Raw genomic sequence first — 24379 nt, forward strand, 5'->3', positions numbered from 1 at the left:
ACACACACACACACACACGTAGCTCCAATTAACGTGATCCCAGAGGAAACCCAGGCGGACACGAGGAAAACATGAACACAAAAAGCACCCGGACAGCTCCACCTGGGAATTGAACCCAGGACCTGCTATCCGTGAGGTGACAGCACTACCCACAGAGCCACCGAGCCATCGATTACACTACATAGCAGTGAGAGAAATAATGCCAGCAGTGTAGAATTAGGACAAAATCAATTATTATTATTAAATATTAATATTCAGGAACAAACGCTGAGGTTGTGGGAGCATCTCAAATCCAGTGACCCCCAATCACTCCACTATAAATTGAGAGAGAGCGAGTGAAAGAGCAAGAGAGAGAGAAAGTGAGAGAGGATGCAGAGGGAGGAGAGAGCAGAAGCCGTGGAGAGAAATGAAGCCGAGAAGGTGGAGATGTGAGACGTAGGCAGACGGAGGAAGGTAAATCCTCGAGCTGGTGAGGTTGAGGTATCAGTGCAGGCAGAGACACGGAGGAGGAGGATGGAAACACGGCAGCCGGAGCCTGACGGAGGAGTAAAGTGAATCGGAGACCCAGCGGGGTTTAAAAAGCATCTTGCAGAGACTTGGGAGGAGAAGTTGAAATCTGCGCTACAGGTTGGTAACTTCATTTCTCCTGCGTGACTCGTGTGCAGAGCCTGCATGAGTGCATTACTGCAGATCTACACGGTACGGTCCGGAACTATCTGGACGCCTGACCATGACCAAAGCGACTTACGATGATCATTTAATACAATTTAAGCAGCTGAGGGTCGAGAGCCTTGCTCAGGGACACAACAGTAGCAACTCGGCGCTGGGGCTTAAACCAGCAACCTTCTGATTACTCAAGTACCTTAACAGCTGAGCTACTGCTCAGATGGTTATACGATATCTCAATCTTTTCTGAGAAGGCTACTACAAGACTGAAGTTTGTCTGTAGGAATTTGTGCCCAGCGTTCGTAAGGCTGGTCACTGATGTTGGTTGACATTGCGGTTCATCCCAGAGCTGTTAATTGGGGTTGAGGTCGGGGCTCAGTGCAGGACATCGACGTTTCTCTAAATCGAGCTTTTCTTAACGTCCAACTGTTGCTGCAAAGTTGGAAGCAAATAATTTCCTTATTTTAATTGATTTTTTACAGCTGAAACGTATAAATTCAGAAATTAGAAGGCGCGTCCCAATACTTTTGTCCATACAGTGATCTGGATGTAAAGCTTCAGAATGAACCGAACGACATGAAGTGTGTGTTTATCACGACACGTTTATCTTGCTGCTGCTAGATCGGATCTATTTCAGACTCAGGAGAACAGGAGAACATGCTCAGGATGAACGGACTGTTGATGTTCTCACATGTGCAGAATAAACCATGTCCAGATAATCTTAGATCCTTTATAGAAACAATCATTTAAAACAAGTAGTCCAGTTGACGTTATAACTTATCCCAAAGGCGTTAAATGGAATTGAGTTTCAGCAAACCATCTTCATGGACCTTCTATTGTGCTCAGGTGCACAGTCATGCTGGAACAGGAAAGCCTTCCCTAAACTGTTTAATGTATTTATTGTTTTGGTCACACACACACACACACACACACACACACATTCACACACACACACATTCACACACACACACACACACACACACAGCAATTTCTAGTAGCTCTAATTAACCAGATCGCACATCTTCTGACTTGTGGGAGGAAACCGGAGCACCTGGAGGAAACCCATGAGCTTTTAGATCCTTTCTAAAACAAAGTATAAAGCGGTCATTTCAAACAAGTAGTCCGGTTGACGTTCCAATTCATCCCAAAGGCGTTAAACAGGGTTGAGTTTGTGCAGGTCAGTGGAGTTTTACCAAACCATCTTCATGGACCTTCGATTGTCATGCTGGAACAGGAACGCCTTCCCTAAACTGTTTAATTCATTCATTGATTGTTTTTACCACAGCAGTATCCTTATCAGTGTCACACACACACACACACACACACACACACATACAACACACACACTCACTTACAGCAATTTCTAGTAGTTGTAATTAACCAGACTGCACGTCTTCGGATCTGTGGGAGGAAACCGGAGCACCCGGAGGAAACCCATGAGTTTTTAGATCCTTTAAAAAAAGAGCTGTTTTACTCTAAAACAAAGTATAAAATGATCTAGTGGTCCAGTTGATGTTTCAATTCATCCCAAAGGCGTTAAACAGGGTTGAGTTTGTGGAGGTCAGTGGAGTTCCACCAAACCATCGTCATGCTAGAACAGGAAAGCCTTCCCTAAACTGTTTAATGTATTTATTCATTGTTTTTTTTGTACCAATGCAATATCCTGATCAATATAATGAAACAGTTTAGGGAAGGCTTTCCTGTTCCAACATGACTGTGCACCTGAGCACAATAGAAGGTCCATGAAGATGGTTTGGTGAGTTTGGTGTGAAGGAACTCAACCGACCTGCACAAACTCAACCCTGTTTAACGCCTTTGGGATGAATTGGAACGTCAACCGGACTACTTGTTTGAAATGACCGCTTTATACTTTGTTTTAGAAAGGATCTAAAAACTCATGGGTTTCCTCCGGGTGCTCCGGTTTCCTCCCACAAGTCAGAAGATGTGCGATCTGGTTAATTAGAGCGACTAGAAATTGCTGTAAGTGTGTGTGTGTGTGTGTGTGTGTGAATGTTCGCACACACATTTGCACACACACACACACACACACAGTTAAAGCAATTTCTAGTAGCTCTAATTAACCAGTCTTCGGATCTTTGGGAGGAAAGCCAGGAATTTGGGTGATTTTTCCCCTCTTATTTATTCTTACTAATTGCTTTAACCTGGTCAGGGTTGTGGTGGCTCAGATGCCACCTAGAAGTACTGGAAAAGGCTTTGATCATTGCAGGGCAACACACACTCAGACCTGGTCCAAAAACCCACATGGACACAGACAGGACTCTGTCCACCTGACAAGAAAAATCAAACCCTTCTTACTTGCGAGGCGACAGCACTACCCACATCATTTGTTGTAAAACCATGTTAGCGATGTCTATATATAGAAAGGCGTCCACATACTTTCGGTCGTGTATCAGCATGAAGAAAAACTACAGATCACATTGATTTGTTTACTCCCCTCCAGGCGGTTCAACTGGAGCGGAAGTGATAGAACAAGGTTTCTGCTTAAATATTTGATATGTTTACATAACTTTTTTTAAAAGTTGAAAGGCTTTAGATCAGAGCCCTGTGGGATGCCGTTCACAAATAAGTCGATGATTAATAATGATTAATGATGATTAATCAGAACAACACAGAAGTTTAAACCTAAAAGACTTTTTCCCCGTTTTCAACCCTAATGTTCCAGTCTCTGCTGTGCTATCGACCGGCCGGCAGCCCACACACAAACACGTGGCTGTGTCTGCAGGGAGGGAAAAAGGGTCAAAAGTTCACTGCTGCAGTCCAACAGCGTCCTCTGCTGTCTGGTTGATGCGCCTGCACTAGCACCGATGATCTGGAGAGCTTAGCGTCTCTCCGAACGCGACTCAGCTCTCTCTGAGGTGAAAAGACGATGGCGACTACGTGTGTCGGAGTGCGTGTGATAGTCTCAGAGCTCCAGTCCAGTTCAGTGGGAAGGAACTGGAAGCAAAATAGGAGACATTTTTGACTCATTTCTTTCATTCATTTATTTATTTGCTAACCACTTAATCCTGGTCAGGGTTGGGGTGGGTCAGGTGCCACCTAGAAGCATTACGCACACTTAGACTTTGTCCAGACAAAGCCAGTCACCCCAAAAGGGATGAAACATTGTGGTATTAGATGTAATTATGAGCATGTGTACTGTACAGAAGAAACCTCTCGGTCTGAGCCATGTGTGCCATCAGCCTGCCAGGCGCCTACACATACACACTGTCTGTGATCCGATTGGCTGTGTGCCTGTAGGGGGAGGAACAACAGCTAAACCAGGTTCCGCATCGCTGATACACATGCAGCCTCTGCTGATCGTGACCGTGTGACCACGCCCCTGGAAGGTGAAAAGAAGTGGCCGCTGACTGCCTGCATGTCGGAGGGGTGTGTGTGAGAGCCTCAGCCCTCCTCAAACAGGGGTAAGGGTGGCTCAAACTGCACTTGACTGAATTGGGGGTGCAAGAAAGGATTTCAAGAAAGCTGTGAATTAAGATGATGGAGTGTTTTATTCACCTCGAGTGATGATTTATAATCTGAGGGTGGGTTCCAATCCCCCCGGTAGTTCCCTGTAGGAGTGAAGGTGACTACACAGGTGATTCAGGTGTTTTTTAGTGAGATTCCGAACATGTAGGGAGTAAAATTGCTCGGTTGGAAAGACTGTGTAGAGAGCCGTGAGAGACGTTTCATCACTACACAGAAAGTCGACAGTTAAATTTATTCATCAATTACTGCGTCTTGTGAGTTGAGACACCCGGCGGGTTATCAGAGAGCAACAAACGGTACGAGCTGGATTCTGTCAGACTAACATTTCATTAATCTCTGCCAAAAAAATCAGACAATGTGAAGGTAAATAGTGACGTCCAGAACTGCTGGAAAATCCACCAGAAAACTAATTTAGCTCGTTAACGTTTACACGGCGAATCAGGAGCAACACAAGGCGACGTAAACACACCACAAGCCTGCTGTACGTTCATAAAATCACATTTATTCCTGTATTACACACACAGTATGATACACACCCAGCTTCATTAGCTTGTACTTACTTCAGAAAGCAAAGGAACGCTCAAAGATCATTGCTATGCGGTGCACTGACGTTTACGAGATTAATTTAGAGGTTCGGGGCCGCTCAGGTGGCGCAGCGGTAAAAACACCAGAGCTGGGATCTCAAATACATCGTATCGAGTCTCAGCTCTGCCTGCTGGCTGGAAAGATGCATACGGCTGCTGCCCACGTGTCGGAGGGGGCGTGGGTTAGCTTCGTTCTCCTCAATCAGAGCGGGGATCAGCACTGGTGGAGAGGAAGCATGACACAATTGGGCGATTGGACCAGAGATGTTCACAAGTCACAAAATACAAGTCCGAGTCGAGTCACGAGTCTTTAGGCTAGAGTCCGAGTCGAGTCAAAAGTCTTTAGGTTTGAGCCTGAATTAAGTCACGAGTCTCTAGGCTAGAATCCGAGTCAAGTCATGAGTCTCTAGGCTGAGTCAAGTCAATATAACCTGCACAAAACATACATTGGAAATGTAGCGTAGAAATAAACAAATAATCTGTAATTTCAGATAAAAACAACAACAGATTAGCGACTGTATTTAGCCGTTTTACTTCGTGACTTTTTGTTTTCATTGCAAATCACGGCACAGCGGCCAAACACAGCAAAAAAAATCCATAAATTTATAAGCGTGCGTCCCATTAGGAATAGAATCCGTTATTTTGTAAATGTGCTTATAATTAAAAACCTCCAAACTTTTCCCGGTTGTGAAGTAAAACAGGAAGTCGTTAGAAAGCCGATCGAGCGTTTCATTACCACGTCATCTGTGTGACACAAACTGAATAAATGCAAATAACAGCATTTCTTACTAACAATTACAATCAGAAGCTCTGATTGGTTCAGAAAGTGGTTCTTACAATTATTAGCGCCTATTCTGTAGAAGCGTTCCATTCACATTATGTTACTGTGAAGTGCACTACGTAGGGTATTCCACCGTTTTAAGTAAGGAGCGACGCTTCATCACTACGCCGGAAGCTGACTGGAGCGTTATTAGAGAGCAGAATGATGTCAGATCATATATATATATATATATATATATAATAATTTATAATATTTTATATTATATTATTATAGTTTAATAATAGAGCGATGTGAGATGCCTCTAACATCTGAATAAGCGGTCAAAAAAAATCCAGACCGGATTAGAATCGGAACCCTGTGGCATTCCATGAGCAGTTTAAAAAGCTCAAACCAAAACAGACGAGAAAGACTTGCAGCGATGTTTCGCCTCTTGTCTCTCGAATTGCGTATCGCTCGTCGCCCTGCGTTCACACCGGTAGCATCATCACCACCACAGAAAAGAACAGCATTTTTTTTACTGCCTGTCATCTACAGTGCGTACAGAAAAAAACTACCTAACCACAAATCAGACGCGTTCCTGCTACAAAATAACAATCCTAGCTCTGCCATCTGTCTGGGCTGGTGCGGCCACATGAACAACGACTGGCTGTTGTTCACAGGGTTGGTAAGCCGGACCAGGGTTCCTCATAACTGGTGCAATTACGACCTCTGCTGGCTGACTAATGGTCCGCATATGAAAAGATGAAGTCGGTACTGATCACGTTAATCCCAACATCACTGTACTTACTATCAAACATAGCGCTGGCGATATTAAGCTCAGGTGCACTGAAGAAAGTTAATGGAATGAAAGTAAAAGAAGTATTTCGATTTCTTTGAAACTTGGGAAGTGAATGGGTGTTACAGCAGGAAACTTCTCCTCACCCAACACTGCCCCTTTCTTCCCAAAAAATGTTGATGTGATCAAAACCTCAGATTTGAGGCGCCCAGGTGGCGCAGCGGGATATTCCGCTAGCACACCAGCGCAGAGATTCTGAACTCCTCGGTTTGAAACTCAGTGCCAAAACTGCTAGGGCGGGATGACCGGACTATGTGGGTGGGGTCTCCAAACGCTGTGTAAGGACCCTGATTGGCAGATAGAGAGGCGCCTGTGCAGAGTGCATGGGTAAAAAAGGGTTCCGCTAAGGGCTGCGTGCGGGGCAGAGGAGGCATGAGCAGTAATATACCCACCTCGACTGCAATCAGGGATCCACCAGCAGCGGAGGACAGATTGACTATGATAACTTGGGGGGAAAATGGGAGAAAATGCATAAATAAAATAGCAAAAAAACCCTCAGATTTGGGTAAAAGAAGCCGGCGTACACAATCCGAAGAACTCAAGAACAGAATAGAGGTGTCAGTCAAAAACCTGAAACATTTTTAACCGTAAATGAACCCAAGCTAATGAACCCAGTTCCTGACAAAGCCGACAGAAGCAACACTTTATCCATCAGGTGCATTAAACGTCACTGATGTAATAAACAATGACAAGGAAGAACGATGTTCTCCGATTTGGGCTCGGAACGGCGTTCTCAAAAGTGTCTGGTCAGTCAGACAGGAAACGAGGCGTCTAAGATGTAACTCAACGGTCGGAATCATACAGAACAGAATGTACCGGCTGCTTAAACGCATCATTCATCAGAAATGTATCAATGAGGCCATACCGCCATAATTAACCTTTCAGATCAAACTCCGTTTTCATGAATAGCAAGATGCCAGACAGCGGCTAAAATCCTGCCTAGCAACGCCAAACAATCCGACAATCCGAGCAAAGTCTAATTAGCCAACAATCTCGAGAGATCTCGTTTTATTTGGGTTTTTTTTATGAGTTGGCACAGTTTCTACACCGGATGCCCTTCCTGATGCCACACTCTTTATTTTATCTAAGCTTGTCTGGCCACCCAGTGACTTACACTACTGTGACAGTATACTGTCTAAGCAATTGAGATTTAAGGGCCTTGCTCAAGGGCCCAACAGTTGCAAACTGGCAGTGGTGGGGCTTTAACCAGTGACCTTTCGATTACTAGTCCAGTACTTTAACTGCCAGCAGTAGAGGTCTAGCAGACACCATGTATGAATGACATTAATGAATAAAATTCCTCAGCAATGTGATAAACTGTATGGTCAAAAGTATGTGGACACCTGACCATGAGCTTGCTGGATGTACCATTTCAAAAATAAACCCTATTAAAACAGAGTGAGCTCTATGTGATGTTTTCAGCTGGAACAACAGTCTGGGAAGGCATCTCATAAGGCTTTGACTAGGACTGTGGAAATTTGTGGCCATTAGGTCGAGAGATGGCAGGGATTGTGGCTGTCACTGAGAAGCTTCAACCTTGGAGTAACTGGTTCAGCATGGCAGTGGATGGCCTCCTACTTGGAAGGGTGTTTCTACCAGGTGTCATATAAAGGATCTGTATCCCCTTCATGCACTCTCTCAAGTGGTGGTCCCCAGGGCTCTGTCATTGGCCCTCTTCTATTCTCCATCTACACCCGCTCTCCTGGCTTCTCTTACCACTCCTATGCAGATGATTCTGTCAGCTCAAGTCTCAGCTCTCATCTCAGAATGTCTGGCAGATATCTCACTATGGACGTCAGCTCATCACCTTAAACTTAATCCCAACAAGACAGAGCTGATACTCATTCCTGGAGATCAACCTTCAATCCAACACCTAGTCATCTCTTCTCTTCTCGTCTTTTGCGAGAACGTATGTTTGTGAGAATGTATCTTCAAAAGACGATTAAAGACCTTCATCACCTCTTTACTAAACACTTAAGCTGAGCAGTAACAGACATTTACTTCTATATAACCTTCTATAGCAGCTTATTAAAAAGAAAAACAGGCTTTCAGCAAATTTGTATCCTTGAGTAGAGAAATGTTTACTGTGGAAGCTCTTCTGTATAAGAGCGTCTGCTGAATGCAGCAAATGTGAATATAAATGTTTGTATGGCTGTGTGCTGATGTTGATGTTCCGGTTTATTCCAGAGCTGTTGAGTGAGGTTGAGGTCAGGGCTCTGTGCAATACGCTGGAGTTTCTTGGTATTTAAACCGAGCTTTACTTCATCTTTACTTCGTCTTTATAGAGCTCGCTTTTCCCAGTTTGCATTGGGCTACATGTTGCGCATTACATTAGTTATTTATTAGTATTATTTTTCTTTTTTGTACTTTCTGGAATACTGTTTTGTAATTTTCTCAGTTTTGTACACTTTAATATGCATAATGCATAATGAGATTTAAAATATATATATATTATGACCACCTCCTTGACCACACACTTTGTAGTTCTACAATTACTGACTGTAGTCCATCTGTTTATCTACATGCTTTGTTAGCCCCCTTTCACCCTGTTCTTCAATGATCACCCCCCCACAGGACCACCACAGAGCAGGTATTATTTAGGTGGTGGATAATTTTCAGCACTGCAGTGACACTGACATGGTGGTGGTGTGTTAGTGTGTGTTGTGCTGGTATGAGTGGATCAGACACAGCAGCGGTGCTGGAGTTTTTAAACACCTCACTGTCACTGCTGGACTGAGAATAGTCCACCAACCAAAAATATCCAGCCATATGGGTATACGTGGATGGCTGGGTGCGTGTGTGTCGCTTACCTGGGGAACACATGGCACCAGGATGCATTATGGGAAGAAGGCAAGCCGGCGGAGGCAGTGTGATGCTTTGGGTGACGTTCTGGTAGGAAACCTTGGGTCCTGCCATCCATGTGGATGTTACTTTGACATGTACCACCTACCTAAGCATTGTTGCAGACCATGTTCACCTTTTCATGGAGACGCTATTCCCTGATGCTTGATGATGCGCCCTGCCACAAAGCTAAAATGCTTCCGGAACGGTTTGAGGAGCACAACAACCAGTTTGAGGTGTTGACTTGGCCTCCAAATTCCCCAGATCTCAAACCGATCGAGCATCTGTGGGACGTGCTGGACAAACAAGTCCGATCCATGGAGGCCCCACCTCACAACTTACAGGAGTTAAAGGATCTGCTGCTGACATCTTGGTGCCAGATACCAGAGCACACCTTCAGGGGTCTAGTGGAGTCCATGCCTCGACGGGTCAGGGCTGTTTTGGCAGCAAAAGGGGGATTAACACAATATTAAGAAGGTCATAATGTTATGCCTGATCTGTGTATATACAGTGTATCACAAAAGTGAGTACACCCCTCACATTTCTGCAAATATTTCATTATATCTTTTCATGGGACAACACTATAGACATGAAACTTGGATATAACTTAGAGTAGTCAGTGTACAGCTTGTATAGCAGTGTAGATTTACTGTCTTCTGAAAATAACTCAACACACAGCCATTAATGTCTAAATAGCTGCAACATAAGTGAGTACACCCCACAGTGAACATGTCCAAATTGTGCCCAAATGTGTCGTTGTCCCTCCCTGGTGTCATGTGTCAAGGTCCCAGGTGTAAATGGGGAGCAGGGCTGTTAAATTTGGTGTTTTGGGTACAATTCTCTCATACTGGCCACTGGATATTCAACATGGCACCTCATGGCAAAGAACTCTCTGAGGATGTGAGAAATAGAATTGTTGCTCTCCACAAAGATGGCCTGGGCTATAAGAAGATTGCTAACACCCTGAAACTGAGCTACAGCATGGTGGCCACTCGGAACAGGCTTCGCCAGGGTCGACCAAAGAAGTTGAGTCCACGTGTTCGGCGTCATATCCAGAGGTTGGCTTTAAAAAATAGACACATGAGTGCTGCCAGCATTGCTGCAGAGGTTGAAGATGTGGGAGGTCAGCCTGTCAGTGCTCAGACCATACGCCGCACACTGCATCGACTCGGTCTGCATGGTCGTCATCCCAGAAGGAAGCTGACGCACAAGAAAGCCAGCAAACAGTTTGCTGAAAACAAGCAGTCCAAGAACATGGATTACTGGAATGCCCTGTGGTCTGACGAGACCAAGATAAACTTGTTTGGCTCAGATGGTGTCCAGCATGTGTGGCGGCGCCCTGGTGAGAAGTACCAAGACAACTGTATCTTGCCTACAGTCAAGCATGGTGGTGGTAGCATCATGGTCTTGGGCTGCATGAGTGTTGCTGGCACTGGGGAGCTGCGGTTCATTGAGGGAAACATGAATTCCAACATGTACTGTGACATTCTGAAACAGAGCATGATCCCCTCCCTTCGAAAACTGGGCCTCATGGCAGTTTTCCAACAGGATAACGACCCCAAACACAACCTCCAAGATGACAACTGCCTTGCTGAGGAAGCTGAAGGTAAAGGTGATGGACTAAACCCAATTGAGCACCTGTGGCGCATCCTCAAGTGGAAGGTGGAGGAGTTCAAGGTGTCTAACATCCACCAGCTCCGTGATGTCATCATGGAAGAGTGGAAGAGGATTCCAGTAGCAACCTGTGCAGCTCTGGTGAATTCCATGCCCAGGAGGGTTAAGGCAGTGCTGGATAATAATGGTGGTCACACAAAATATTGACACTTTGGGCACAATTTGGACATGTTCACTGTGGGGTGTACTCACTTATGTTGCCAGCCATTTAGACATTAATGGCTGTGTGTTGAGTTATTTTCAGAAGACAGTAAATCTACACTGCTATACAAGTTGTACACTGACTACTCTAAGTTATATCCAAGTTTCATGTCTATAGTGTTGTCCCATGAAAAGATATAATGAAATATTTGCAGAAATGTGAGGGGTGTACTCACTTTTGTGATACACTGTATATATATATGTATGTATGTATGTAGCTGGAACACAAATTCAAAAATGTATAAATTAGAACTGCTGTCCTGATACTTTCGTCCATGCTGTGTGAACAGAATAAGCATCAAATCTACCAGCAACTCAAATTCAACTTGTAACATCTTCACCACATGTTCTACACGTTGATGTTCAAAGCCAACAAGCCACTTTCATCGCTACCAACGTCCAATTCCAGAAGAAAAACTGATTGCTTTTGAAGTACGAGCTAAACAACTCGGCCTGCTTCAGAGCATTTTCAATTAGCTCCGGTCTGAATCACCATAGTACCCACCGTCTCCTCATCGTCTGATGGAAATGCAGCCAGACAGACGGAGCCGCGGAGAGGTGTGAAGCTTTCCCGTCGACTGAATCCCGACCGCCGTGATCGACACCTGATCATCTGGGTCTGTGCTCTTTTCTCATGAAGGTCACTGGGAAACATGGGCAGTCTGGGTCAGCTTTTAATATTGCTGACTGACAGGAGGTCAATAAACTCAGATCTTCTCTGAGCGTAACGAATGACCGGACCTGTCTGCTGTGATAAAAACAGCTGGTGAGGACCTGGTGTGGTCCAAAACTACTTAAAGAAGGGATTTCTAGGAATTATGTCATGGGAAAACCTTGACGCTATTGGATGAGTCTTAAATTTGGGTGTATTTTGTCCTGAGCAGGTATCTCAACCCAACATGGTCTCACAATGAAGATCCCTTTCTAAATTTGCCCTGTTCCACCATGACTCATAACTGTGCTCCAGGTTTGGTGTTGCCTCAAACAGAGCCTCAAACAAGCCCACTAAACAACTTTGGGATGAATTGGGACACCGACTGCCAGTCCCAGTCTTTCAGTGTCTAACCTTCTCATCGAACAGCCACAAACTTCTACAGCCACCCTCCACATTTTTGGAGTAGATGCCTTTCTGGTTCAGCATGGCAACTGTTGAGTCCCACAAGGTTCTGTACACGGTCCTCTCCTTGTTCCCGTGTACACACTCTCTCTCGATGAGTTCTATCCTCCCACTTCTTCTCTTATTATTCCTTTGCTGATGATACTCAACTCATCCTGTCACTTCATCCTCCTTCAGATCCCCGAGTCTCAGCTCACATCTCAGCACGTTCGGTTGAAACCTCATTACGGACGTCAGCTCATCATCCCTCAGATTAATCCTAGCAAGACTGGACTGATATCTATTCCTGGAGATCTGATTCCATGTCGAGATTTTGTAATCTTACGTGGTGGCTCTCAAATCAAAGTGTAAACTGATCCATCCTGGGAGAGAGACTGGCCCACTGGCGACGTGACTTCCCGTTACAACTTAAAATTTACAAAACCTCAATGCTCTTCTGGATAGCAAACTGTACTTCTCAATTTATGGTACTAATTCAACCCATTTATGCTAGTTCACTCTTTACAATGTCAGAAAGATTCAGTCATTCCTATAGTGCTTTTCCACCAAAAGAACTCTGGTTCTGTTCAGGTTTCTTCAAACCTTGGTGTTTTGTGGAGAACCGACCCGCATTTACACCAGTTTTTGGGAACCAAGCCTGCGTCCTCTGTACTGGTTATAAGAGCTCTGTACTGGTTATAAGTGCTCTGTACTGGTTATAAGTGCTCTGTACTGGTTACTGGTTATAAGTGCTCTGTACTGGTTATAAGAGCTCTGTACTGGTTACTGGTTATAAGTGCTCTGTACTGGTTATAAGTGCTCTGTACTGGTTATAAGTGCTCTGTACTGGTTACTGGTTATAAGTGCTCTGTACTGGTTATAAGTGCTCTGTACTGGTTACTGGTTATAAGTGCTCTGTACTGGTTATAAGAGCTCTGTACTGGTTACTGGTTATAAGTGCTCTGTACTGGTTATAAGAGCTCTGTACTGGTTACTGGTTATAAAGCTCTGTACTGGTTATAATAGCTCTGTACTGGTTATAAGTGCTCTGTACTGGTTATAAGAGCTCTGTACTGGTTATAAGTGCTCTGTACTGGTTATAAGAGCTCTGTACTGGTTATAAGAGCTCTGTACTGGTTATAAGAGCTCTGTACTGCCCAAATTCACTAGCTGTTGTTTTAGTACAAGAAGCCATGTTAAGCTTTATTTTCACGTAAAGCGGTGTTTGTTCTGTCCGGGTCACTTTTACCGCGTCATATCACACAGTTCATCTCTTTTGAGGCACTTTGAAAATATCAGTGGCAAACTGGATCAAAATGTAATCAGGTGAACTTCAAAAGTGCAGAATTAGCTCCACACGAGAGAACTTCTTGTGTAAAAGCAGCCAAACCTCGACACTGTGACACGCCCACAGATGACGTCACGGTTCACGCTGACAAACCTAGTATTCAGTGGTGCCAGATTAGACGCTGGTTCACTGTCTGGAACCTCTTTTTTTTCGGTGAAAACACGTGAAGCCGGTTCAAAATCAGGTTCGCGAACAGGAAACGACCCAGTTCCGTGTTGGTGGAAAAGGGGTACATGGGAGCCACTTGTCAGTTCGAGGCTGGACTACCGCAACTCCTTTTTGGTGGGTCTTCCCATGCTCACCATTAATTACCGTCAATTAATGAATGCGCTGCCACAGTCCTGCCCTACCTCAGAGAACTTGTCACTTGCACCATGCAACCTTCAAGCCACAAGTCTGGCTCGTCCTGGCTCTTCTCTGTACCGGCGCCAAAGTGGTAGAACGAACTTCCCTAGTCTGTTGAAACAGCCGATCTTCATACCGCCTTCCAGAGACGACTACAGACCTTCAACTCTTCACTGAGCATTTAAACGGAAACGAACGCTGCATCGATTCGTCCGCTAAAGGCTTTGAGCGTAAATATAAGCCGTTAAAGCTGCACTCCAGAGCCGCGCCCGGAGCACCGATCAATTTTAACACCTTTGCTTTTGGAACGGGATGTACAACAAGCTCACGGTCAGGTGTTCACATACCTCCGGCGCCTCAGATCCTAAACAGATCTTATATTTGCCGAGGCTAATTAGATCCCAGTGTGGGAGAAATAAAAAGAACAGGTGTCAGTGCTCGGTAACCTAGCAATGCCAGTCTCCGTCAGACCGCCCCCGGGTGAGCCAGCGGCGGGGGCGTGACGATGTTGATCATGTCAGAAAGTTTGAAATCATCCGTGTGTTCCTGTACTTCGGTCCACGGTAATTAAAGCTGAACCGCAGGACCTGCGACGCGGCTAAAGCGCTTTATGGACGCTACGCCTGGGTTGCGATGTTCGGTCGACTGAACGCGAGCTGGTTCAGTCAGGTGTGTACCGAGGTGTTCGGGGCGTATATAATCGGGAGTTTAGATGTTCTCAGGTCAGTCGGAACACTAGAGAAAAACTTTCAGACTGAACGACGTCCAAGCAACGTTACCCGAGGTACCAGTTCTGGGCTCGAATGAGGGGCATCAGTGCAGGTTTGTTTTTACACAACATACACAAAAATGTAGCTTCAGCTAGAAAATCAGACAGACAGCCCCATAGTTCTGTACTTTTTAAGGTCCTAAATTCGCTAAATGCAATTTTGGACAAATTAAGACTTTTTAAGGACCAACAGGCACATTGGAACGCTTGGCTAAAAAAAAATCACCAAAAAAGCCTGAATTAGATAAGAAGGGTCGCAAATTGGCAATGATTAACTGTCTGTTCTGTTTTCAACCAACCCAAATGCTCCCACATCACTTCATCAATACCACTAACATCATATCACTGGGCAATGAGAGGGGAACAGAATCGATGGGCGGCTAGCTTCATGGGCTATTTTACAAATTGGAATAAACAGATCTGATTTTTAAATGTACATCGTTGTGACCTATTGATAATTTTGGGTTGTATTTGAGCATCCGAGCATAACTCCATCACTGACGCCTAAAATGTGGATGATCTTGTTATGTTACAGGTCAGCTGATTGTAAAATGGACAAAAGCTCAAGCTGCACTGACCAACAGGGTTTGTTTGTGATGACAATAATAATGGTGAAGAACACTGGGTTCCATTAATCCGACATGATTGAGTTCATAAACTCATCCAGTAGAACGTTTATCATTCCTACAGCCAAACTTGTAACTAAAAAAAAACAAAAATAAGCAAGTTTTGCATCAGAGAGTGAACCGGTCCACCCTGGAAGACAGACTGCCCCAAAGGTGGCGTGATGTCCTGTTACAACCTGGAAATGTACAAAAACTCAATGCTGTTCTGTATAGTTCAATTTATTGTACTAATCTGACCCCACCCACATAGTCCGGTCATCTCGCCCTAGCAGAGATGTGTCTGCTGCAGGCACTGCCAATTATGCCCGCTAGATGGCACCCAGCCGACCGGTGGCAACACCGAGTTTCAAACCGAGGGGTTCAGAATCTCGGCACTGGTGTGCTAGAGAAATATCCCGCCTCAAAATGCGACAGGCACTTCTGAACACTTGGCTAAAAAATAAATCACTAAAAGATGAGCAAGGGTTGCATCGTAGAGCGAACCGGTCCACCCCGGGAGAGAGACTGCCCCAAAGGTGGCGTGATGTCCTGTTACAACCTGGAAATGTACACATCAATAATGCTGTCAGAAAGATTCAGTCATTCTATACGTTTCATTCCATACTAGTTACATACTTTCTAAGGCCCTCAGTTTGTTAAATGCAATTAATTTATGCATTTTCAATTTAGCGTAGACAATTTGTCTTCCGCTGCTGGTGGATCCCTGATTGCAGTCGAGGTGGGTATATTGCTGCTCACGCCTCCTCCGACCCACACACAGCCCTTAGCGGAACCCTTTTTCACCCACATAGTCCGGTCATCCCGCCCTAGCAGAAACGTGTCTGCTGCAGGCACTGCCGATTATACCGACCGGTGGCAACACCAAGTTTCAAACCGAGGGGTTCAGAATCTCGGCGCTGGTGTGCTAATGGAATATCCCGCTGCGCTACCTGGGCGCCTCAAAATACGACTTTTTAAAGACTCACAGGCACTTCTGAACACTTGGCTGAAAAAAATCACTAAAGAATGAGCAAGGGTTGCATCAGGAAGGGTACCCAGCATGAAAACTGTGCCAAGTCTGATCGTGAGCAGCCAAATGGAATAAAAAACAAACAAGCAAACGTCACTCAGTTTCTTAACCGCTTATCCAATTAGGGTCGCAGGGGGGTACTGGAGCTTATCCCAGCTTTTCAATGGTGCAAGGCACACAGTAACACCCTGGACTGGGCGCCAGTCCATCGCAGGGCACACACACACACACACACACATACACATCCATGCACCTATAGAGTAATTCAGTGTCTCCACTAAATCTGACTGCATGTTTTTGGACTGGAAACCGGAGCTCCCAGAGGAAACCCACGCAGACACAGGGAGAACATGCAAACTCCGCACAGAAAGGACCCGGACCGCCTCGCCTGGGGATCGAACGCAGGACCTTCTTGCTGTGAGGCGACAGTGCTACCCACTGAGACACCGTGCCGTGGTTTAGTGGGTAGCACTGTCGCCTCACAGCAAGAAGGTCCTGGGTTCGATTCCTAGGCGGGGCGGTCCGGGTCCTTTGCATGTTCTCCCTGTGTCTGCATGGGTTTCCTCTGGGAGCTCCAGTTTCTTAGGGCAAGCAGTAGCCTAATGGTTAGGGTACTGGACTAGTAATCAGAAGGTCGCTAGTTTAAGCCCCACCACTGCCAGGTTGCTGCTGTTGGGCCCTTGAGCAAGGCCCTTAACCCTCAATTGCTCAGATTGTATACTGTAATTGTAATGTAAGTCGCTTTGGATAAAGGCATCTGCTAAATGCTGACAATGTAAATGTATGATTCTGAATTTCTAATTAGGAAACTTCTCAGTAAAATGACTGAATTATTTTTATTCACTAATTACATGTAATCAGAGGTGGAAAGTAACAAATTACATTTACTCGTGTTACTGTTATTGAGTAGTTTTTTTGTGTACTTGTTGTTAATTTACAATCAGTAATTTTACTTTTACTTAAGTATGTTTTGTATTAGGAATTATAATTCACTACATTTTAAATAACAACCGTTACTAAGTAAAATAAACGCTAAAAAAATCGCGTCTGGTAAACTCCTGCAGTGAATTCTGCAAAGGGGAGTCGGATCTTTTGGCTCGGTTCCTTTTAAAGAGCCGTTCAAAGAAATGGCTCTTCATTCTTTTGTTCAGGCAGCGAGAGGCGCTACTGTAACTATAATACAGCCCCGATATTAATATCAATGATCAACAATCATCTAATTCAAACAACACTTACATGAGAAAAAAAGATTGTTGTCAAAAGTATACAAAAATAAAAATAGTTTAAAATAATTGCAATAAATCATCTGTTGTAAAACTTGTAGCCAAACTGGGCTTACATTTCATTTCATTACATTCCGCTCGGTAATACGTGATAGAGAAAAAACTACAGGGAAGAGACAGACTGTGGCTGCATTGCATTTATTTTCAGAAAAATCCTCTCTTGTGCAGAGATGTGCCTGTGTTTGTTTCTGCTAAGCAGAATGGGTGGATTACCGCCGATAAGTGCGCACAAATAAAAATTAAAAAAATAAATAAATGAATAAATAAATATATATATACTCAATATATATATATATATATATATATATATACACGACTCCCAAAGGCACGACTCGGTTCCTTTTGTTCATTTAAAGAGCCGTTCAATAGAATCGGATCGTTCACGAATGACCCATCACTAGTGGTTACACAGTTTGAAAAAGTTTTATGGGATGGTCTGTACTAAAATGACACATGACACATCCCTAAATGTTTTAAATGTTGTATCAACATGTTTTTTCTATTATATTTGAATAAAAAACAACTATTGTGAGATTTATATCCACTTGTCACCCTCTCCTGTTAAAAAAAGTAACTAAGTAACGTTTACTCTGAGTACATTTTAAATGAGTTACTTTTAATTTTTTACTTGAGTAGATTTTTTGACTCGTAATTGTACTCGTACTTAAGTAAAAATTCATTAAAGTAATAGTACTTTTACTTGAGTACAATATTTTAGTACTCTTTCCACCTCTGTATGTAATATTGTTTTTATTATGCTGCATGTCATTGAGAGCTCTCCTTCACTCCTCCACCTTTGGATTAATTTAATTGCTTTATAATCCATGAAACATCAACCCAAAACCTCACGCAGAACCTGCCGAGGAGCTTCTGGGGAAAAAAAAAAACCACGTCTCTATTCAGCTGAGCCGAATGCAGAATACGCTTTTCAATATCTGTTTCAATTTCTAGGAAAGAGGAAAAAGAACCGAGGAAGAGACGTGTTCTTAATCAATAGTGTATTTGTGAACATGTGGGATGTAATGAACGTCCTTCTGCAGCTCGTTAATCCAATCAAACATTTCATTTCTTTTATTCTTTTATAGTCCATCAGCCTCAAGAGCTCGGAACACAAACACAGAGCCGAACTAATTCCAAGAAAACATTCACATCCACTCGACGGCTTCTCTCTCAGTGGTGTTGCTTTGAAAGACGACCATGTCGAGTCTTTCTATTACGAATGACTTATTTTTTAGCTTTGTACATTAGATGACCTGATGACCGCGGTCACGTTTCACGTTTCAAAATCTTGTGTCTTTATAAAGCAGCTTCAGCTTTTATAGCTGCAGAGGAAAGATACAAGTTACGCTTTTGAAACGGGAAATTCAACCAGCTCATGGTCAGGTGTTCACATATTTTAGGTCATATATACACCTACCAATGGCTCGGTCATGTAAAGTCCTTCTGTTTTGCCTAGTATGGCCGGCAGAGGGAGCATGGAGGCGCAAATGATTGGTGTGTCGGCTCGTTGAGCATTTCTTTGCTCCAGGTGGAAGTGTTCCCATTAATCTCGGTTTCTTCCTCACAGTTTTGCCAACTCCTCTAATGGCCGTGATGCCAGGCTCAGGGCGGTCTTCTGTTTTGCCAAATATGACGGGTAGAGGGAGCACGGAGGCGCAGATGATCGGCGTGTCAGTTCGGTGTCAGCTTGTTGAGCGTTTCTTCACTCCAGGTGAAAGTGTTCCCATTAATCTCGGTTTCTTCCTCACAGTTTTGCCAACTCCTCTAATCTCTAATGGCCATGATGCCAGGCTCAGGGCGGTCCGATGTTCTGCGAACTCATCTGGTGTCACGGTACTGAGCCTGGCATCACGGTTTCAAGAAAAAAGCAGGTCGCCATTAGAGGAGTTGGCAATACTGTGAGGAAGAAACCGGGATTAACAGAAACACTTCCACCTGGAGCGAAGAAATGCTCAACGAGGCAACACCGAACCAACACACCAATCATTTTGCACCTCCATGCCTCTCTGCCGGCCATATTAGGCAAGGCAGAAGGACTTTCCATGACAGAGCCATCGGTAGGTGTATATGTGACACACCAATCATTTGGGCATCTTGGGGAGCCTACCCTAAATGAGCAAACTGCCCTAGCCCACTGGCCTGACGTTTGGACCTACACTGAGTGCAGGCTACAACAGTTATTAAGTTAACCAGATGTTATTTCCGCCGTTTTCTATCCAGTCTCGGATGTTCTTGCGTCCTCCATCGGTTACTTTTTGGCCACCGCTTTTATTTCCTCTTCACCCTTTTCTGGTTGTGGCTTTTTATAGCCCAACCTTGGATAAGCATCCAGCAAATTGGAATAATTTTCAATTCTCTGAGGTGCCCAGTTGTACCTGACGTGTCTGTGGCCAGACGTGACCTGCCCCGCTACACTTCCATTCACCCGTCCTCATCCATTAGAATCTGTAATGCGTGGACAAATCCTTCCATAATACAGAATCAATTTATCATTTGGAATCATCGGGCTCTCGTTGGAGAAACACGCCACGACCACTTTCCGCCGAACGTCAATAACAACATCTTTAACAGGTACATTTCTACTGTGAGCATTGATTTGGGGTCAAATAAAGGTTAGACCACCTACATGTGTTTGTGAAGTGTGTTACCCGGATTGATTTTTTAAATGGTTTAATAACTACGATGTGGAAGGTTTGCTCAGCTGGTGGTGCTCCAGGATCTTCAGCGAAGGCCGTGGCTTTAAACACTCTGTTTGTATTGATGTATTGATGTTCGTGCTGATAAAAATATGCCCAGATTCATCCAGCATTCATCCACTCGAGAGTTACTGGTTGTGAATTGAGATTGATAAACTGTAGCTCACGATGTCTAACATTTCCAAATGGACCCCCCATCCCCATTTCTGTTTAATATACACTGCAGTAAAGAGTTGAATACCTGCATTGACCTTCTACTGGTACTTGTTTAATACATTTAGCAAACGCTTTTATCCAGAGTGACTTACAGTAGAGCTTGATCAGATAACGGCTCAAGGATACAAATCTGCTGAACCCCTGTTAGAACAGAGGTAGAGGTAGAGGTGAAGTATAGAGTTCTTACTTTACTTTAGGTGCTTAGTAAAGAGGTGAGCATCCTATGAAGACAGCAAAAGACTAAGATGTTTGAACAGACATGGGAAGTTTGTTCTAGCACTTGGGTGCCAGTACAGAGAAGAACCTTGATGCTCGTCTTCCTTAGGTTCTGGAAGGAGGATCTAGGTTGCATGGTACAAAACAGGGTTTTATGAGTTCTCTTTAAGGTAGGTCGGAGTTGGTCCATTTTTGGCTTCGCAGGTGAGCATCCTTGTTTTGTACTGAATGTGGGCAGCTACAGGAAGCCAATGATAAGACGTGGGGTGATGATGTGGCAGAAGTGAGGTGATGGTGTACAGCAGTGGGGTGATGTGGTATTAGTGGGGTGATGTGGGAGTGTTTGTGATGTGGGAGCTCTCGCAGTCGTCCAGCCTCAGGATGATGAGTGATCGGACAAGAATCTGAGTGGCTTCCATGGAGAGGAACGGCTGAATCTGGTATGATCTTGTCATGGTAGCTACACAAGCAGAGAAAGACCTGGATATCCAGAACAACACCAAGGTTTCAGACATTAGATGGTTTGATCTGGGAGTCATTAAGAGAAATAACAAGCTCTTGACCTGGAGACTAGCTGGGGTTGAGGTTTAGATGATGATCTGACATCCATAGTGATCGAATGGACATGAATGGGTACATTTACCCAAATCTGCATCGATTTCTCCATCAAAACAACGTCTAACTTGTAGGTATCGACAGAAATCTTGTTTCTTCAGACCAGACTTATCTAAGAGAAGTTAAGAATCAAGGAAAGAATTCTCTAGATTTCCATTCAGCATAGCAGAACATTGAATGTATACTTTTATAAACCAAACAATGCCTTCAGTCCATTATCAGTCAAATCGATGTGGCATTGAACAGATTGTAAAGGAACGAATCCTCGAGACGGACGTACGGCACAAATCAAACCTGAAACTGAAAATGGCTGAATGGTGGTTGTCCTGGAAACAAAGCCGTAATATTTTATCGTTTTTATGTATTGCATAAAAAAAAAGTCGAAGAACCTTTAAGATTAGAAAAAGTCTCAGATTAAATGATTCTGTGACCCACTGGAATGCAAAAAAGTTAACACAACTCTTCTTTAATTTAATTACTCGCCTCCACAAGCCTGTATGTTTATAGAACTTTCTTTTTATTAGAGTTCAGCTTCAAGGGTAGATCGTTTCAGTCGCTATTTTACATGTATGAAAGGAGCTATGTGCTCAGACTCAAGCTGTTTTGATACCGAATTAATTACAAGAGAGTTCATTAGAGGCTTTATTGTCATTTCAGCTCTATACAAGTACATACTGAAACAAAACAACACTCCTCCAGGACCAGTGAAGATAAACAAGAAAACAATAAATACGAAGACCTACAATAAACAGACCTACAAGAGACCAATCTAATCTAAAGAAATCGAGAGGGGGGAGACTAGAGACGAGTTGGTCAGTACATGGTACTGAGTAAATGAGATAAAAACATACTGTGATATACATTCTTATATAGCAGCAGATATTAAAGAGTAAGATGCTAAAATGCAATATTGTGCAAAGATGCAAGTAATACAGTCACTAGGTAGTTGTATGTGTTGGAGCTGTCAGAGTTCAGGGAACAACTGTTTCTACACTCACTGTCCATTTTATCAGCTCCACTTACCATATAGAAGCACTTTGTAGTTCTACAATTACTGACTGTAGTTCATCTGTTTCTCTGCATGCTTTGTTAGCCCCCTTTCATGCTGTTCTTCAATGGTCAGGACCCCCACAGAGCAGGTATTATTTAGGTGGTGGATGATTCTCAGCACTGCAGTGACACTGACATGGTGGTGGTGTGTTAGTGTCTGTTGTGCTGGTATGAGTGGATCAGACACAGCAGCGCTGCTGGAGTTTTAAAATACCGTGTCCACTCACTGTCCACTCTATTAGACACTCCTACCTAGTCGGTCCACCTTGTAGATGTAAAGTCAGAGACGATCGCTCATCTATTGCTGCTGTTTGAGTCGGTCATCTTCTAGACCTTCATCAGTGGTCACAGGACACTGCCCACAGGGCGCTGTTGGCTGGATATTTTTTTGGTTGGTGGACTATTCTCAGTCCAGCAGTTACAATGAGGTGTTTAGAAACTCCAGCAGTGCTGCTGTGTCTGATCCACTCATACCAGCACAACACACACTAACACACCACCACCATGTCAGTATCACTGCAGTGCTGAGAATCATCCACCACCTAAATAATACCTGCTCTGTGGTGGTCCTGACCATTAAAGAACAGCATGGAAGGAGGCTAACAAAGCATGCAGAGAAACAGTTATATATATATACTGTATATACTGTATATATGAATAATGTGCAATACAAATACAGTGGTACCATAAAACTCTTGATGTCAGTTGGTTCTGGGAGTGGCACTGAGTTTTAAAGACGTTGAGTTTCAAGGTATTTTTTCTCACAAGGATGTTCAGGAAACCTGTTAATGTGTTTCATGGTCCCGTAGAACTGCATATACAGAAGCTTGAGCTGTAACACAAGTTTAAAAGTGAAACAGGGAGGAAAGTCCAGATACAGGTACAACTCGGCCAGCTACTCAATCCACTGACAAGTTTCAACCCAAATACTCACCAGTGAAACATCATCACCCATAAGAAAACTCAAAACTGAAGGGTACCTGTGCCAACTAGAAAACCACAAACCTGCTGTCTGAGTTCCCAAAAACTAGAGCAGAAGAACGTCAAGGGCAGGTGTAGCCTAGCGGTTAAGGTGCTGGACTAGTAAGCAGAAGGTCGCTGGTTCAAACCCCACCACTGCCAGGTTACCACTGTTGGGCCCTTGAGCAAGGCCCTTAACCCTCACTCACTTAAACTGTATAATGTAAGTCGCTTTGGACTTTTAGGCGCAGGTCATGCATTTTAAATAGAACTGCACTCTCCATTAATCTGCATCTCCGCCCCCGCCAGCCAGCGTGGGTACAGCCCGTGGGCACGTTCCAATACCAGCAGTTATTTTAAAAGCTCGGAATTTTTCATCTAGGTGTCAAATATTAGGCATAATTGAAAAATCAAACTGGAGTTCAGTGAGTGGAGTGTTGACATATTTCTTCTGATAGGCGCCCGGTCGCTCTGAACCAGAGCGGGTCGATTCCTGCTTTTACACGCGTGAGGACAATAACGGAATATTAAAGGTGGACGGTAAATGCCATGGTGGACCGGGCGCTGTGCTTCATATCTGAGTGACATTTCATGACATTTAAAATTTTTGTTTATGCAAACAACACCTTTAAATTCAATAACACAATCTATAGATTTTACCAACGCAGGAGTAATTAATGAGGCTCATTTACTGATTCAATCAAATGTAATTAGCAGAATTAAAACAGCATTTAAACGTAAATAGTTTATTTTATTATTTGAGTACTTTTTACATCTAGAAGCTTCTCTCACAGCTGTGTGTCAATATTTAGAGGTTCAACAAACATACAAGAACAAAATGGGCCAGAATTATTTTTTAATGGTCCTAACAACAAACCATTAGTCAGACAGCGAGCGTTAAATAAAAAAACTGACACGTCTGGCTGTTCAACGGTGTTTAAAATATCTTCTGGATTGTTTTTAGCCTAAAACAGGGGTGTCAAACTCACACAATCTGCATTATGGTGGTCCTCAAAGCTTGGAGGCTAAATTCTGTGTTTGGCATCAAAATGCCAAATGTATACTGTATATTTATAATGTAG

General features: G+C 43.8%; 1 protein-coding gene across 1 annotated transcript in view; it reads left to right on the forward strand.

Moving 5' to 3' along the window:
- Positions 1-613: 613 nt before the first annotated feature.
- The window catches only part of npffr1l2 (neuropeptide FF receptor 1 like 2), a 46142-nt gene continuing 22376 nt past the window's right edge, over positions 614-24379 (forward strand). Inside the window, exon 1 of the mRNA XM_063017808.1 lies at positions 614-627. The gene's annotated coding sequence lies outside the window, so the exon portion shown is untranslated. The remainder of the gene's footprint in view (positions 628-24379) is intronic.

This window comes from Trichomycterus rosablanca, chromosome 21, assembly GCF_030014385.1.
Source record: "Trichomycterus rosablanca isolate fTriRos1 chromosome 21, fTriRos1.hap1, whole genome shotgun sequence".
Classification (NCBI taxonomy): Eukaryota; Metazoa; Chordata; class Actinopteri; order Siluriformes; family Trichomycteridae; genus Trichomycterus; species Trichomycterus rosablanca.